General features: G+C 42.2%; 1 protein-coding gene and 1 long non-coding RNA gene across 2 annotated transcripts in view; one reads left to right on the forward strand and one right to left on the reverse strand.

Annotated features, from left to right (window-relative positions):
* Positions 1–14,587, reverse strand: part of LOC134624774 (zinc finger protein 665-like) — a 183,040-nt gene that overhangs the window by 140,670 nt on the left and 27,783 nt on the right. The window lies entirely within an intron of this gene.
* On the forward strand, positions 3,561–10,699 carry LOC134624784 (uncharacterized). Its single transcript, XR_010093650.1, has 3 exons — positions 3,561–3,809; positions 8,976–9,252; positions 9,714–10,699. It is a non-coding gene; the product is annotated as an uncharacterized LOC134624784 (long non-coding RNA).

Raw genomic sequence — 14,587 nt, forward strand, 5'->3', positions numbered from 1 at the left:
ATAATCTAAACTGGCTGAGCTAAACATAACAAAACCCTGGAACATGGAAATGGAAGCATGACATGGAAACAAGATAAGGTAACACACTGGCTGTGTCCAAATTCAGGGGAAGGATGCTCCGAAGGATCCTATGACGGCCGGGTAGGATGGAAGTGACCGGCTGTAAAATTGGCCTTCAAGCCTTTGTTCAAGTCTGCCCTTACTTCCATTTTTTCTGCTCACTAACAACACAGCGTGAAAACTGAAAAATGCAGCAAGAAATGTCGCTCTGTGTGGTTGTGTATTGTTTTAATTTCGAGGAGCTACAATACCGATATCATCGTTGCTGGAATGTTTGGTACCTCAGACTCATCAGAGACAATCATATCCAGGTAAAATAATTTTCTTTATTCTACACGCATTTAGGAATTAGTTTCATGGATAATTTCAGTGACTGAATTATTGCCGGTCATTCGTACACATTTTCTGTATTATATAAAATATATAAACTAAATCTCTTTGAAACTTCTGGTTTCTTCTTTTTTTACATAGCACTTTATCAAACTATTGTCTGCTACAGAGTTACAAGTATTTTACTAGTAGTAATATAGCATCCACCATCTCCTGCTTGTATATTTCTGAAAACATCTTAGTAGTGTGGCAGCTGTCGATTGAGCCAGCCCTGCAAACCCTGTGGATGGACGATGCAGTGGACAGTGGGAGGAAGCATCCTAAAGTTCTCTTTGCAAACCACCCTGTGTGATTCTCCACTCAGACCAGAAAAGACAAACCACATGTCTCAGTTGGAGCTCCCCATCCATGTCTGATCTCGCTTTGGCAGATTCAGCAACACTGCCAGAGACTTCCAGTAATCTATTACAATTGTACAAGAAACGGTCCAGGAACAGGTCACTCAGGTTAATCCTGTGTGAACAACTGAAAATATTGTTTTTTCTTCTTTAAATATTGTTGGTGTATTAGAACTATTCTTGTTTAAATATTATTGACTTTATTGTCATCAAATAAATATCCATGTAAAATTGTTCAAAGTTAGCGTTATGTTCATACATGTTGTTGGAGCTATTTGTTCTTTGTTTTCATCTTTTGAAATTTGTTAAAGTTTGTTGGTTTAATTATAGTTTTCGTGTATGAATTATGACAATCTGAATCAGGATTTTTTTCTTGAGTGTTATTATTCATCTTTAGGCATGAAAAGATCACACGGCCACAGATTTATTACTGTAACTGAAGGCTACTCGCCATACCAATAACTAGAAATCTTAATATAAAATGTGTCGGCTGCGTGCAGGCAGGAGAGGACCCAAACGCACACTCACGGGGACACGGAGAATAAACTCAAAAAGCACAGCTTTATTGCTGGAAAAACAGATCACAAGTAACACCAAACTAAACTGGGAAAAACTAAATATAATGTTCACCAGGAAACACAGGGAGAATCACACACAGTCATGAGGGAGATGCGGACATAAATACACAGAGGGTTACCGAGGGAAGTGGGAGCACACGGGGAGCACACCTGACACAGATAATCATAATGAGACAGGGCAGGAGTGAACACAACATGACGCATACTGACGAGAGACTGTCAAAGTAAAACAGGAAGTACACAGAGGTTCAGACAGGAGGAGAGAGAGCACAGACATAACGGGAAAACATGGAATAAAACACAAGGAGGGGAAACGAGAGCTCACAGATACACAGAGGGGCACACAGGGGGTAAAAGTCACAAGGGGAAATCAAATAAGGAACAACTTAACAGAGCAACCCAGGAAGCATGGCCTAAATAAAGAACAAAATACAAAAATACATGAAAACTAAGAATGCTGGGCCAACATGGCCCAGAATCATGACAAAACGAGTAACAGTAGTTGGACATTAGGTAAAGCTGCACTTTTTGCAGCAATCTCATATAGAAAACTATTCCACACTTATATAAAACAGGTCAGCGGCTCCGAACCGTAGTAAAGGGACCTCTGGCGTCGGGTTTGTGTCGGGCTTGTAGCTGAAAACTAGCTTTACTTTGTTGTCTAGGTCAACTTTGCTTGCGAGAGACAGAGAGAGGCGTTGAAAGGCTGCTCCAACTAAACTTATTGTATCTTAGGAAAACACAAACAAAGTACAGTTGAGTCTAAACAGCTACAACAACAAAGTAACTGTATTCTGAGTACCACCTTTTTAAAAGGTAACTGCTCTTCTCCTGTTTTGATTCATTTGATTTGAGTAATATTCCAGTTTCAGTTTATTTCTCACAGTTTTGTTGCCCTTTTGGTTTTAAGCGCTGCCACCGATCTTTACATTTTATTATTATCTCATAACTCTTTAATCAGCTACCATCTCTCCTATGGACTTTTTACAGTCTCAGATCAGCACAGCCCTCCAGCACTATCAGCAGCAGGAGCAGCAGAAACCCCTCAACAGCAACATTGTACCCATCAGGTAAACATAGGATACATTTTCTTCCTGGAATTGTCTCCACCTGATGACAGTGATATACTATGATGCGATTCCATGATGAATGTGTGTTGTTGTAATTCAGTCTGGTTTTATGTGCCCCTTTTTAACTTTGAGCACCCGGCCCTTCAAACATCTCTGCACGGCTCTGATGGGAATGTCGGGTGCTCTGATGGGATTTCCTGTCTGTGATGTTTATTTCAGAGGATGGGTGGAACCTCAGTGAAAGCTGTTCAACAAACAGTTGCAGCTACAGAAAAGGCAGCATGCAGAGACTCAGTGTCTGATAATGAGAGGGCTGCTTTCTGTCATATATTATATTCACTTGTTCTTATTAGCACATGTTACCTCTGAGTGCAGAATGCAATGCATAATCTAGGAAGAACACTAAAAATAAATTAAGTTATAAATAATACAAAATAAATAATTCATGTGATGAAGCTATTTCTTCACATGCCTCGGCATATGTCTGAATGCATGACTTACAGGTTTTTACTGAATATAAAAGCAAACAAATCCTTTAACTTGAGCTCACAGAAAGAGAGCACACAGCCTCTGGCTCTGTGCCATTAAAAATGGTCGAGTCAAAGTCAATGACATCAAACATCCTGACAGTTTAGGTCTGAACATCTTTTTAGGGTGAGGTTCACATGGAGGTCTTCATGCTGACTTTTACCTGTATCACATACACAAATGTCTTATAACAGAAATGTCTGTAAGAGATTTTTCTTACAGACATTAAGAAACAGAGCTAACGAGTTGAATGTGTTTTTCAGCATATTTGAGACTGCAGTGAATTCACACCCACCTACAGCCTCACCTGTAGTCAGTCTGAAACCCGGAGCCTCACCACTGTCTCCCCCTCCCTCTCCACATTGCACTTTTGCCTCCTGTGAAAGTCTTGACATCCCTCCCTGACCTATCACTTTCACTCACAACCACGTCCAATGAGAAGACTCCACTCAGGCAAGTCTGCTGGGCCAGAAGGGGTGAGTCCCCACTTCCTCAAGGCCTCTGCCTGTCCTGTCAAAACATCCTCCACAGAGTAAACTCTCCTCCTCTCCATCCTGTCCTGACTTTTATGGTAATAATCTGAAACTGCTGAGTAGCTCCTCTCTGTTGAAGCTGTTACGGTGACAGTGTCAGTTGGGTTTCTCTGAGTTACAGTCGGAGAGGTCGGTGACCTGGATTTCTAACAGGACATATATCAGGATTATTCTGCTTACTTCTGTTTTACATGAAGTGCTTTGATTTACATCTGATTCCAGCTCAGAGCATTGACACATCAGTCCATTCTTGTTATATTCATCATGATGAGGAGAAGAAACTCTGAGGAATCTCCAGAACTCCTGACATCAGTAAGTGATCTGACACCTTCTGGTTTATGTTGTTCAGGTTATTCGTTTGATGTTATTGAGTTCATAATGAAGTTCAAAAGTTCCACATGTCACAGTACATCTGTTTATATTTATGGACAATCCCTGATCACTACAGCTAAATGCTGCCACCTCCATAAAACAATATACACTTTATACAGTGACACATGTTGAAGTCCTTTGGCTAATGATGGTCTTTAGTGTGTAGCTGATGATTGATGATGAGATAGATGTTTGTGTTGTTCTGTGGCAATCATTCAAGAACTGAACCCGTTAAACACTCAGACCTGCTTTAGATTTTTTTCACCTCTTTTGTAGTGACGTGTTACGTATCGTACGTAACATATCACGTGGTATGTATCGTACTACGCAACTGCGTGACATTGAATGGATGACATGCGGCTGAAAGACACACAAACTCACATAGTCAAGTTTAAACTCAGGTTCTATTACTCTTGGAAAATACCAACACACTCAACTAATCAACTATTTAGAACAAACAAAGTGTTGGATCAGCAGAGCTAGAAAACGCGGAAATTGCTGCTGGACCATGTGCGTCGCTCTGCTCGACTTTGCTGTTTATTGGCGTCTTCGCGTTTGTGTCTGCAGGTGAGATTTAACTGTTAGAAACCAAAATGCTATTTAATATAAAAGGAAAAAGGACTTTCAGTCTGGTTTACATCATACTAATACTTCCTAAAGAACTGTTTTGATATTGGTTCAATGTGTCCATGTGTGAAGCCACACAAGGCTGGCTTCTTTGTCTCTGTCACAGCTGGATTACAGCCACACAGCCACTGAAACCTAAATTCTGTGTTGCATAGTTTACTAACAGTGTGTGCTAACACTGAAGTTAGCAGTTTGTTTCCTAAGAGCTGCTGGGACAAACCACAGTGACCGGCTACAGAGTTTTAGTTAAGGTGGTTCTGATATGTGTGCTGTTGAATTATTTACAGGGATTTATTTTTCGTTCTTCTGGTGACATTAAAGCATCACTTGTGAAGTATTTATGGAGTTTAGTTCTTTTACTGAAAGTAATAAACCTGAGAGGAAATAAACTTTGGACTTTAGTAATCTGAGCTCTGAAGCTGTGATGGAGCTCAGTCGGTGTGAAGGCGGCTGCTGTGTAATAAATGTTTGTCTGAGGTGCTGCGACTGATTGTGGTGCTGCAGGGAGCTGACTGTCCTCCAGGTGGCACTAAGTGAAAAAAGTCCAAAGAAATAAACTTGGACTGTTTTTTGAAGCCTAAATAAAATGTAAATAAACTTTATAGATACATTTAAAACCAGCTACTCTGTGACTTTACACACTCACTCCGTACACTGACAGAGCTGACGCCTGATTGGAGCAGCACAGAGTTAGTCTTCATTTCTGGTTGTGGATTGGTTCGTCAGGATTTCCCCCTTTACATGTTTAAAAACAATCTCTGTTTTTAAATATTTTGACCTCCTTCATGTATCTAAAGGTGAACCAGCACCAGCCTACTCTGATCCTCATGTTGTAGCTCTGTGTGTCCAGCAGGGGGCAGAACACCTCCAAACTGTGCCAGCAGCTCTCACTGTGAGCTCAGATGTTTGTGGACACTCAGTTTGTTTGAACATAGTAAATAATCAGAGCTTTTCAGACATTTAGACGACTGTTTATGGGGACACCACCTGTCCGAGGGTGTACTGTGTCAGAGAGGCTGTGTATGGTGCTGGGTGTAGTCTCTCTGCTGGTTCATAGTTTTTACTGAGGAGCTGTGGTCATGTCATAAAATCCCAGGCCAGGAAAATCACCTTCATGTTTTTCTGTGTTTTATCTTCAGCTGCTTTGACACAAAGGCACCTGCTGTGATGCTTACACCTTTGATAAAGTCTCGAAAGTGTCAGCTTCCTTTTTATAGATACAAAAATTATAATATTCCTGACTGTCTGAGGCAAAATTTCACAGATTTAAATCGAATTGAATTGAATCGGAATCGAATCGATTCTAGAAAACAGTGACGATACCCAGCCCTAAATGAGACTTCTTCCCTGTCTCTGTCAGTCCCTGCATCAGTTATGCATCCAATACAGGTGCATAAAAAAACACTCCCAAAACAGAATAAATTATTACAAATAAATTATTACAAAATATTAAATATATATATATAAAAATAGAGGCAACTTTGCCTGTGGTAGAATGTATACAATGCATGAAAAAATCTTTACTGCAGATACTAATTTGACTAATTTAATAATACTAATTTTGTGATGTGAGTGAAGTTGCCCCCCCCACCTTCTTCAAATCCAACAAAAGTGGTATCAAACGTTTGTGCTACGTTTGTGCTGGTTTGTGCTGCAAACATTTTCGTTTGTGCTGCTATCATTTCAAAAATATTGATAAAATAATGGCCTGATGCGTGCTCAATCATCCAGGTAAGTATATTCCAAAAGGTTGATTCTGTTCATCCAGACATTTTCAGTGGGAGAAACGTTTTGTCACTTATCCAAGTGACTTCAGGTCACTGTTTTTAACTCTCAGTGTTCGTTTGACTTTGGGACCTGAAAAGGACTGCAGGTTTCCCCAACCTTATAAACAGTGCATTTGCACAGTGAAGGAAACTAGCACCACTGAATGAACAATGGGCTGGAGGGTTAGTTCCATGATTGTTAGTATGCAAATTCTTATGACCATTGGTCAACGACTACTAATCAAAGACACAGATTCTCGAATGGCCATGAGTACCATTCACAGAGAGTTGGGGAATGGCTGCAATCACAGCATTGTAAGATGGCGAAAGATGTACCTTTGGGCCCCCCTTTTCGATTCAGAGATGGTCAGCATCCATACAGCCTGATGGACGAAGCTGTCTCTCAGTCTGCGGGTTCTGGCCCGGAGGCTCTTCAGTATCTTTCCTGATGGCAGCAAACTGAAGGAGCTGTTGAAGGGATGAGCGGAGTCACCTGAAATGGAGAGGACCTTCCAGATGAGGCAGGCGCAGTAGATCTCTTGGGGAGGGAGGCAAGAGAGGTCCCCATAATCCTCTCCGCTGCTCTCACTACCCACTGTCATTTTTGTCAGTTTCTTATGACCATTGGTCAACGACTACTAATCAAAGACACAGATTCTCGAATGGCCATGAGTACCATTCACAGAGAGTTGGGGAATGGCTGCAATCACAGCATTGTAAGATGGCGAAAGATGTACCTTTGGGCCCCCCTTCTCGATTCAGAGATGGTCAGCATCCATACAGCCTGATGGACGAAGCTGTCTCTCAGTCTGCGGGTTCTGGCCCGGAGGCTCTTCAGTATCTTTCCTGATGGCAGCAAACTGAAGGAGCTGTTGAAGGGATGAGCGGAGTCACCTGAAATGGAGAGGACCTTCCAGATGAGGCAGGCGCAGTAGATCTCCTGCGGAGGGAGGCAAGAGAGGTCCCCATAATCCTCTCCGCTGCTCTCACTACCCGCTGTCATTTTTGTCCTGCAGGACCCAGTGCAGGAGTCATACCACACAGTGATGCAGTTGGTGAGGATACTCTCAATGGTGCCTGTCAATGGAGCAACAGGACGGTCAAATGTCGCTGATTTTACAACAGAGCAGGACGGATTGTAGAGTAGCAAACATTGTCGGAAAACACGTTTTCAACACTGCAGGTTACCTGGTGTAATGTTTTTCAGCTAAAAAGAAACATGGTCTGACTCCTACCTAACTATATAAAGAGTAACTGAAGGTTAAATTAGGGGTGGGCGATATAAACGATATACGATAGACACGATATAGATTTGGCCAACGATAGAGATTTTGACTATATCGCTCTATCGCGATAGCGCATGTTGATGATGTCATCAAGCTGCGCCTGTTTTGGTAGAAAGTATCACAGCAGCTACAACCATTATCATCAGTAAATTATGTTCTCCTGACTGAAGTTTGGCCCGTGTATAGCATCCTGCTATGCGATTGCATTTGTCCCTAACCACCAGAATCCCTCACCTTAACTTTTATCGAGTGGAAAAAAAGTTGCCGTTCATCCTCCAGCTTCACTGTGCTAATGTTATGCTAACATAGCTGTGTCACTAGCAATCACGTAGCACAACATTATATACCAGGTAGTCCAACTTCGGTAACCCTGCAAACGCCACTGCTGTTCAGTTTTCTGTCTTCATTTATGTTGGAAGTGGTAGCAGAGCTGTACGTTTTAATTAGTTTCAAAAATCTCTCAGTCAGAACATGGTATGAAATGTTTAGGTATAAACTAGCGAGCTAACTTCCTGTTAACTTCTAACTCCGTTAAATTTAATAAATTCTGTTTTCATGGATGCATGGATGTTAAACTTAATTGTTACACCCGATAAAGCAGCAACGCTGATGATTTAATTAAAGATGAAAGAATTTCGACTGTTTTTAACTCTCAGTGTTCGTTTGGCTTTGGGACCTGAAAAGGATGGAGTTTTGGACCCAGATTACTCCTCACTACGGCAGCCGTAATGCTCTGACAATCCATCAAGCAGTCCATCAGCAGGCTTACCAAAGTTGTACTAAAACATTTTTTAACAGATTTCTACACGCCAAAATTGGTTCAAGGTCAGTGAGCACAACCAGAATTCATACATAAGGCACACTCTCGGTTTCGAGAAAATTAAAGGATTTTAAGTGTGCCTTATAGTGTGGAAAATACGTTATACAGAAGAAAAGAATATATCGTGATATATATCGTTATCGCACATGCCTCAAATTATATCGCGATATGAATTTTAGGCCATATCGCCAGAGCCAGAGTAGGGGAGAGGCGAGCTGGAACAAACCTTTTTGGGAGGGCGGGGGGTATCTATACTTTTGTTGTTGAAATGTTACGTTTCAACCAAGTACTGTACTCTTTTTATATTTTTAGTAGTGTGTCACACAAACAGTAAATATTGTGAAAAAATGTAAGAAATCTTTGGGGGTGCTTTGATTCATTTTGGGGGTGCTGAAGCACCCCCAAAAATGGGCTAAAATCGCCCCTGGTTTACACCCAGACCAAACAGTATTGTTTGACTGATAGGCCATTAATATAGAGACTTGTTGCACTTTTTCAATTGTGTTGATAGGCCATGTAAAACCAGAGTTGTGATAAAAAAAAACAAAAAACATATGCAATGTTTGGTTTTCTTCCAGAATACTATTGTTGTTTATATTTACTGCAGGAAGAAATTATTGACTGTAAAAAAGATGGACGATGCGACACCACCTCCTACCATTGTGCAAAAATAAAGCCAAAATACCCCGCTTGTGGAGGCTGCCATCTTGCAAATTTGGAGCCAGAGTCTGCGCAGTAGTGACTTGAGGTGGAGCGACTGTGTAACACTCCCGCCCACACACCTGCTGGACGTGACCGCAAACACGCCTCCCTACACTTTTTACTAGCCCGGCTGCTCGAGTTTTTTTGCTGGTTTACCGCGACTGACGACTCGTTTAATTAAGGTAAATACAATCATCTAACTGTTATAAAAAAAGACACAGCTTATCATCTTATAGTTCTAAAATCACTCTGTTGTTAATTCGTTTGCTAAATTAGCCGCTAGCATACGCACTGTGTTGGAGGCTTGTTGCTAGCTAATTAGCGATGCTACACACCTTTTACTCTAATAGTCTGTATTATTGAAGGATACAGCACTTATGTTTTTTTTAATCCATTTTTAGACAGCGATGAGATCTCCTGCACACTCTCCCGAGGCAGAGTTACTGTTAATATCAAAAATATAACGCTGTCCTTCGAGATTTTAACATAAGACTGAGTGTAATGGGTCTAAAACTGTTTAAATCTTCAGAGCCCTCTACATCCTGGTAACATGGAGACTTTAAAAAACAGCAGTATGAGGTTTCAGTAGTGTAGTGTGATTTGTTCTTTTCCTTTAATAATAGAGTCCATATTATATCAACAGCTACATTCACCCTGGACAGAAACTAGTGAGGGAGACCATGAGGACTAAGCTGGGTTTCCTGGGTCCAGAGGTTTGGAGAAACTTCTTCCTTTTCTTTCATCACAGCTGTCCTGTGCCAGATATTCTGTTGACCCGCTGTAAGAGGCATCATTTAAGAAACACCAGGAACACTGAAGCTCATCGCATTGATCAAGCAGGACTCATGATCTTCACCAGCAGCTCCCCCACAGGGAAATCTTCAGCACTCCTCCGTAGGCCCACCCCAGGAGATGGATAAACCCAGCATTTCATGAACACTGTGATGGAGACCTTTGGTTTGTGTAATGTTATAAATACTCGGATACTCCCCAGAGGCTCCAGACTTTTACATAAACATAATATATTCAGTCCTGTAGAAAGTTATATTTAAAAATATATGATCCTCTCTGGTTACTCTGGTATGAATAACTCTGAATCACTTTATGGTAAATAACACACTATCTGCAAAAAACTGTGAAAGAATTCCAGATGACAAGTTTGTAGTTTAACATACAAGTGACGACCTTTGACCTTCATCAGGTTTTATTAAATTGTGTTAGAGAAAATCTCATATGCTCTTCATGCAGCTGAGTACATCAAGTGTTTAAAACGGAAGCTGTGCAGGTCTGAGAGCAGCAGCTTTGTGAAACACCAAACTGAGGTTCTGTTAATGCTGATATATAGTGACACAGTTACATGAGTGATTAATCCTTTGATTTTTTGTCTTTAACTTTATCATTAAAGCTGCAGCTTTTACTACAGCACGTGTGGTACCTTTGCACTGTTTTCATCAGTTCATTTTGCAGTTAACATGTGAACATGTTGGATGATCTGTCTACTGTCACTTGGTGGTGCTGAGGTCTGAATCTGAGGGCAGCTCCTGTAATCACAAAGAGAACAGAACCATCAAACTCAGATATAAATTTTATCCCTCAAAATTGAAATAAAGCAGATTCTTCTGTCCTCACACACTCAGGATCTGTAGTTCTTCTCTTATATTTTTTTCAGTATTACAGTACTCTACAATACTTTAATCCATAGTTCCTGATTAATGAGGAGTTACTGAAGTACAAGCTTTTAAAAAAATGTTACTGTCTTTACAGAGGTGGCAAGAGACTGAAAACATGCTGCTGTTTGCACATATTTAATATTCACCTCTGCACAGGAGCTGCAGCAGAGTGCAGCCTGTTGTTTTTTGAAGTATAATACTTGTAATAAAAGTACAGTATCAGTAATTAGTGACTGAGCAGCCCGGGGCGTTTCTCTTGATTTCTTTAGTCAGGGTAAATTCATTCATGTAACAGAGGACATGACACAAACGGGGCAAGGAAATAAATTGATCATTTATTTATTACATCAATTAGACATTGTGAGATTATTCTGTTTTTATATGTTACCTTATATCTGTAATCAAAGTAGTTGAATTATGATACTGCTGTAGATCATATTATACCCCTTAATATAGAGTGTGTGATCAGTATGTAGTTTTAATTTGCATTATACTTCTGACTTAAAAGAGTGTGAAAATCATTAGATCTATTGGATTGACCTGTATTATTTGACACTGTTGAATGTGTTACACTGTTTCTTGACATGTTTTACTGCTGAATCATGAAGAGAATGTTGTGTGCAGAAGACCTTGTGTCTAAGTTTAGGAGAGACAGACCACATTCCATACCCCCACCGTCTTTAGAGCATGAAGACTCTAAAGACGGTGGGGGTAGCTTAGGCGCCGTAAGAGAGAAAACATGTGAATGTTTAGGCTTTTACAAATAGGTGGGGGCCACTAGGAGTTATAAAAGGCTGAGTAACCCGTCACCATTTTGAGACATGCTGTGACCCTCCATGTGCATCTCTCCCGTCCGGACGTTTCTTATGCTCTGATGTGTTGAATTGTATGGAAATAAATGATTGTTGATTGAGCATATATACACCGAGTATTGTCCCTCCTTCAGCCCAAAGATTAAAACAACTGGGAGTTTTTAACAACTTGGTGCCTGGTGACCCGGATCTTTGGCGTGCTGAGGAGGTGCAGATTTGGCCTGTGGTGAGATCGTGGGGCGAGGCGAACAGAAAGGACCGGTCCACACAGAAAGGTAAGCACAGCCTGTTGTATTATAAATACCAAATGTGCATATTGCGGTTTCCAAATTAATCTGTTCGCTGAGTTACACGTATTTTCACATTAAATTTGTCGGTGTCTGGTTTTTGGCGCAAGATACTAACAACATAAGTTGAGGCTGAATTCCAGTGTGTAATAAACTGCTTCTAGCAAGATACTAATAACATACTACATTGAGTCTAGTTGCAGCCCACTTTACCTTCCACATTTAACTTTGTCTAAGACTGGCTTCTGTAGCAATAGATATTAGAATTTTTCGTTGATGCGGCCATAACTCCAGTACATTGAATAGAGGTTTTGAAGTTGGTTTATTATGTCGGATATAAGCCCTCGTTGATGCGGTCATGAAATTAGTATAAGATTTAGGTCAAGCAGATGCTGGCTTATGGTGTCGGTTAAGCTCCAGCTACGCAGGATGCGTAACGCGTCCGTAGGTTTTGGTTTATGATACGGCGTGTTCTGGTGATGCGGTCATAAGTGCAGTAGTGAGGGGTAGCTGGTTTCAGCACATTGAATAGAGGTTAGACGGTGGTTTGTGGTGTCGGTTAAGCCTCGAGGGTTGCGGCCATAGAATTATAAGTAAAATACTTACTTCACCCCGATTAAAGGTAAAGCAGACCTGGTTTATGGTGTCGGGTTTTGAGCATCGGGGACGTATGCATCACTTTTGTGTTATGATGCGATTTTGCCCCGTTGTGGCGGTCATAAGCGCAGTGAAAGGGGTACTTGGTGTATGGTGCGGTGGTGCTTCGGAATAGTTCTAACAGTTGAGCTTAAGGGGTTTCTGTGTAAATTTCCGCTGGTGAAAAGCGCTCTCTGTGTGTCTTACTGCTGGTGAAACGTGCTGTGTGTGTAAGGCACGCTCTGGGTGCTGCTGTGTGTGTCAGGCACGCTCTGGGTGCTGCTGTGTGTGTGTGAGGCACGCTCTGGGTGCTGCTGTGTGTGTCAGGCGCGCTCTGGGTGTTTCTGTGTGTGTGCAGCGTGAACACAGTAACAGTGACGGTTGATGTGTGATTAGGAGGACATTAGTGTGAAGAGAATGCTTTAAGATCTAAGGTTGACGCCTAGTGTACCTGTGGAAATTAATTTTGCCCTGGGGTTGGCTCCCCCACCGTACGTTGGACGCAGCGTACGGACCAGCGTCGTCTGGAGGTCCAGGTTTATCACCTGAGAGCTGAGGGCCCTCAAACGATAACAGAGTAACACTGGAACGGCCGTGTAATCACGGGTTCACATTTATTCTGGAATAGAACAAGAGAATGCTTTGTCATCTAAGGTTGAGTTCTATAGTAGTCAAAAGAAAACCGAGGTTAGAGTCCTCATTTCTTAAAATAGAGGTTAGAGTCCTCGTTTCAGTGACGTTTCAGTGGTTAAAATTGTTGTGTGCCTGTCCCCTGATAGCGTGAAATTAAATAAAGAGGGAATTTGGAGCCACATTGTCACGTTCCTGGGTCTGTTGACCCAGCGTTTTGAGTTAGTTTATTTTGATGTTATGATTTATTTCTACTTCTTTAGGTTATCTAAGCTCATTTGTTTATTAGATTCCATTGTGTATCCAACCCCTGTTAAGTCTCCCTTGTCCTTCACGTGTTTCATGTCTGTGTTTCTTATGTTGTCATGTTTGCGTTTCATTATGCTTCCCATTTTATTTTGAAAGAGGTCCTGTGTTCCTGCATTTTGTGTACTCTTCCCCTGTGACGTTATGTTCATGTTGTGTCTACTGTGCCTTTCTGTCCCATGTTTCAGGTCCCTATGTTCTGTCTCCCCAGTCTGTTAAGTTTACATGTCTTGAGTCAGTCAGTGTGTTTCCTGTTTTACTTTCTCAGTCTTTGTCCTATGTTAATGTTTCTAGTTTTGCTTCCCCTGTCTCGTCCTGCCTAATTACTCCCAGCTGTGCTCTCCTCCTGTGGCTCATTCCCCCTCGTTATCCCACAGTGTATTTAAGCCCCATGTTTCTCTTTGTCAGTGTTGCGTCCTCCAACATAGCTGTGTGATTTTTCCTGTGTTTCCAGGTATGATTTAGTATTAGTTTTCCCAGTTTAGTTTTGTTCTTTGTTTCCCTTCCACGCCAGCAATAAAGCTGTGTTTTTTGAGTTTACTTTTGGTCTCTGCGAGTTTGCGTTTGGGTCCTACTCTTGCCTGCACACAGCCGTATTGTGACAGAAGGACGCAACCAGACAATGGACCCAGCAGCTCATAATCCCTCCGCTGAGCTCTGGGAGGACATGATCTATGCGGTGGAGTTTCTATGCCAGGAATGGTTTGCGCTGCCATTTGAAGAATACCGGGAGGAGTTAGCCATCCGTCTGCAGAGGATGGTTTCTGGACTTCCCTGGCTATTTGGCGCGCTAAACCCTCTTATCCAGGACTTCCTCGTTTCCACCGTACACGTCTGCCCGGATCTGCCTCTCCACCATGAAGACCCGGAGGAGGTTCAGCCCGGTCCGCTGGAAGGTTCGCGGGCTGGCACGTCTCCTCCTCCTTCCCGGAGGAAACGGCGTTCACGCCGCCAGCGATCCCGAGCAGCGGAGCAGTTTTCTTCCATTGCTGGAGGGCCCGAGGAGCCCGTCCAGCCTCATGCCACGTCGGCTGGGGGTTCTAGTGAGCCCGTCCAGCACCATGCCACGTCAGCTGGGGGGCCCAAGGAGCCCGTCCAGCACCATGCCACGTTGGCTGGGGGGCCCGAGGAGCCCGTCCAGCACCCTGCCACGTCAACTGGGGGGCCCGAGGAGCC

This window comes from Pelmatolapia mariae, linkage group LG3_W (genome assembly GCF_036321145.2).
Source record: "Pelmatolapia mariae isolate MD_Pm_ZW linkage group LG3_W, Pm_UMD_F_2, whole genome shotgun sequence".
NCBI classification, from domain to species: Eukaryota; Metazoa; Chordata; class Actinopteri; order Cichliformes; family Cichlidae; genus Pelmatolapia; species Pelmatolapia mariae.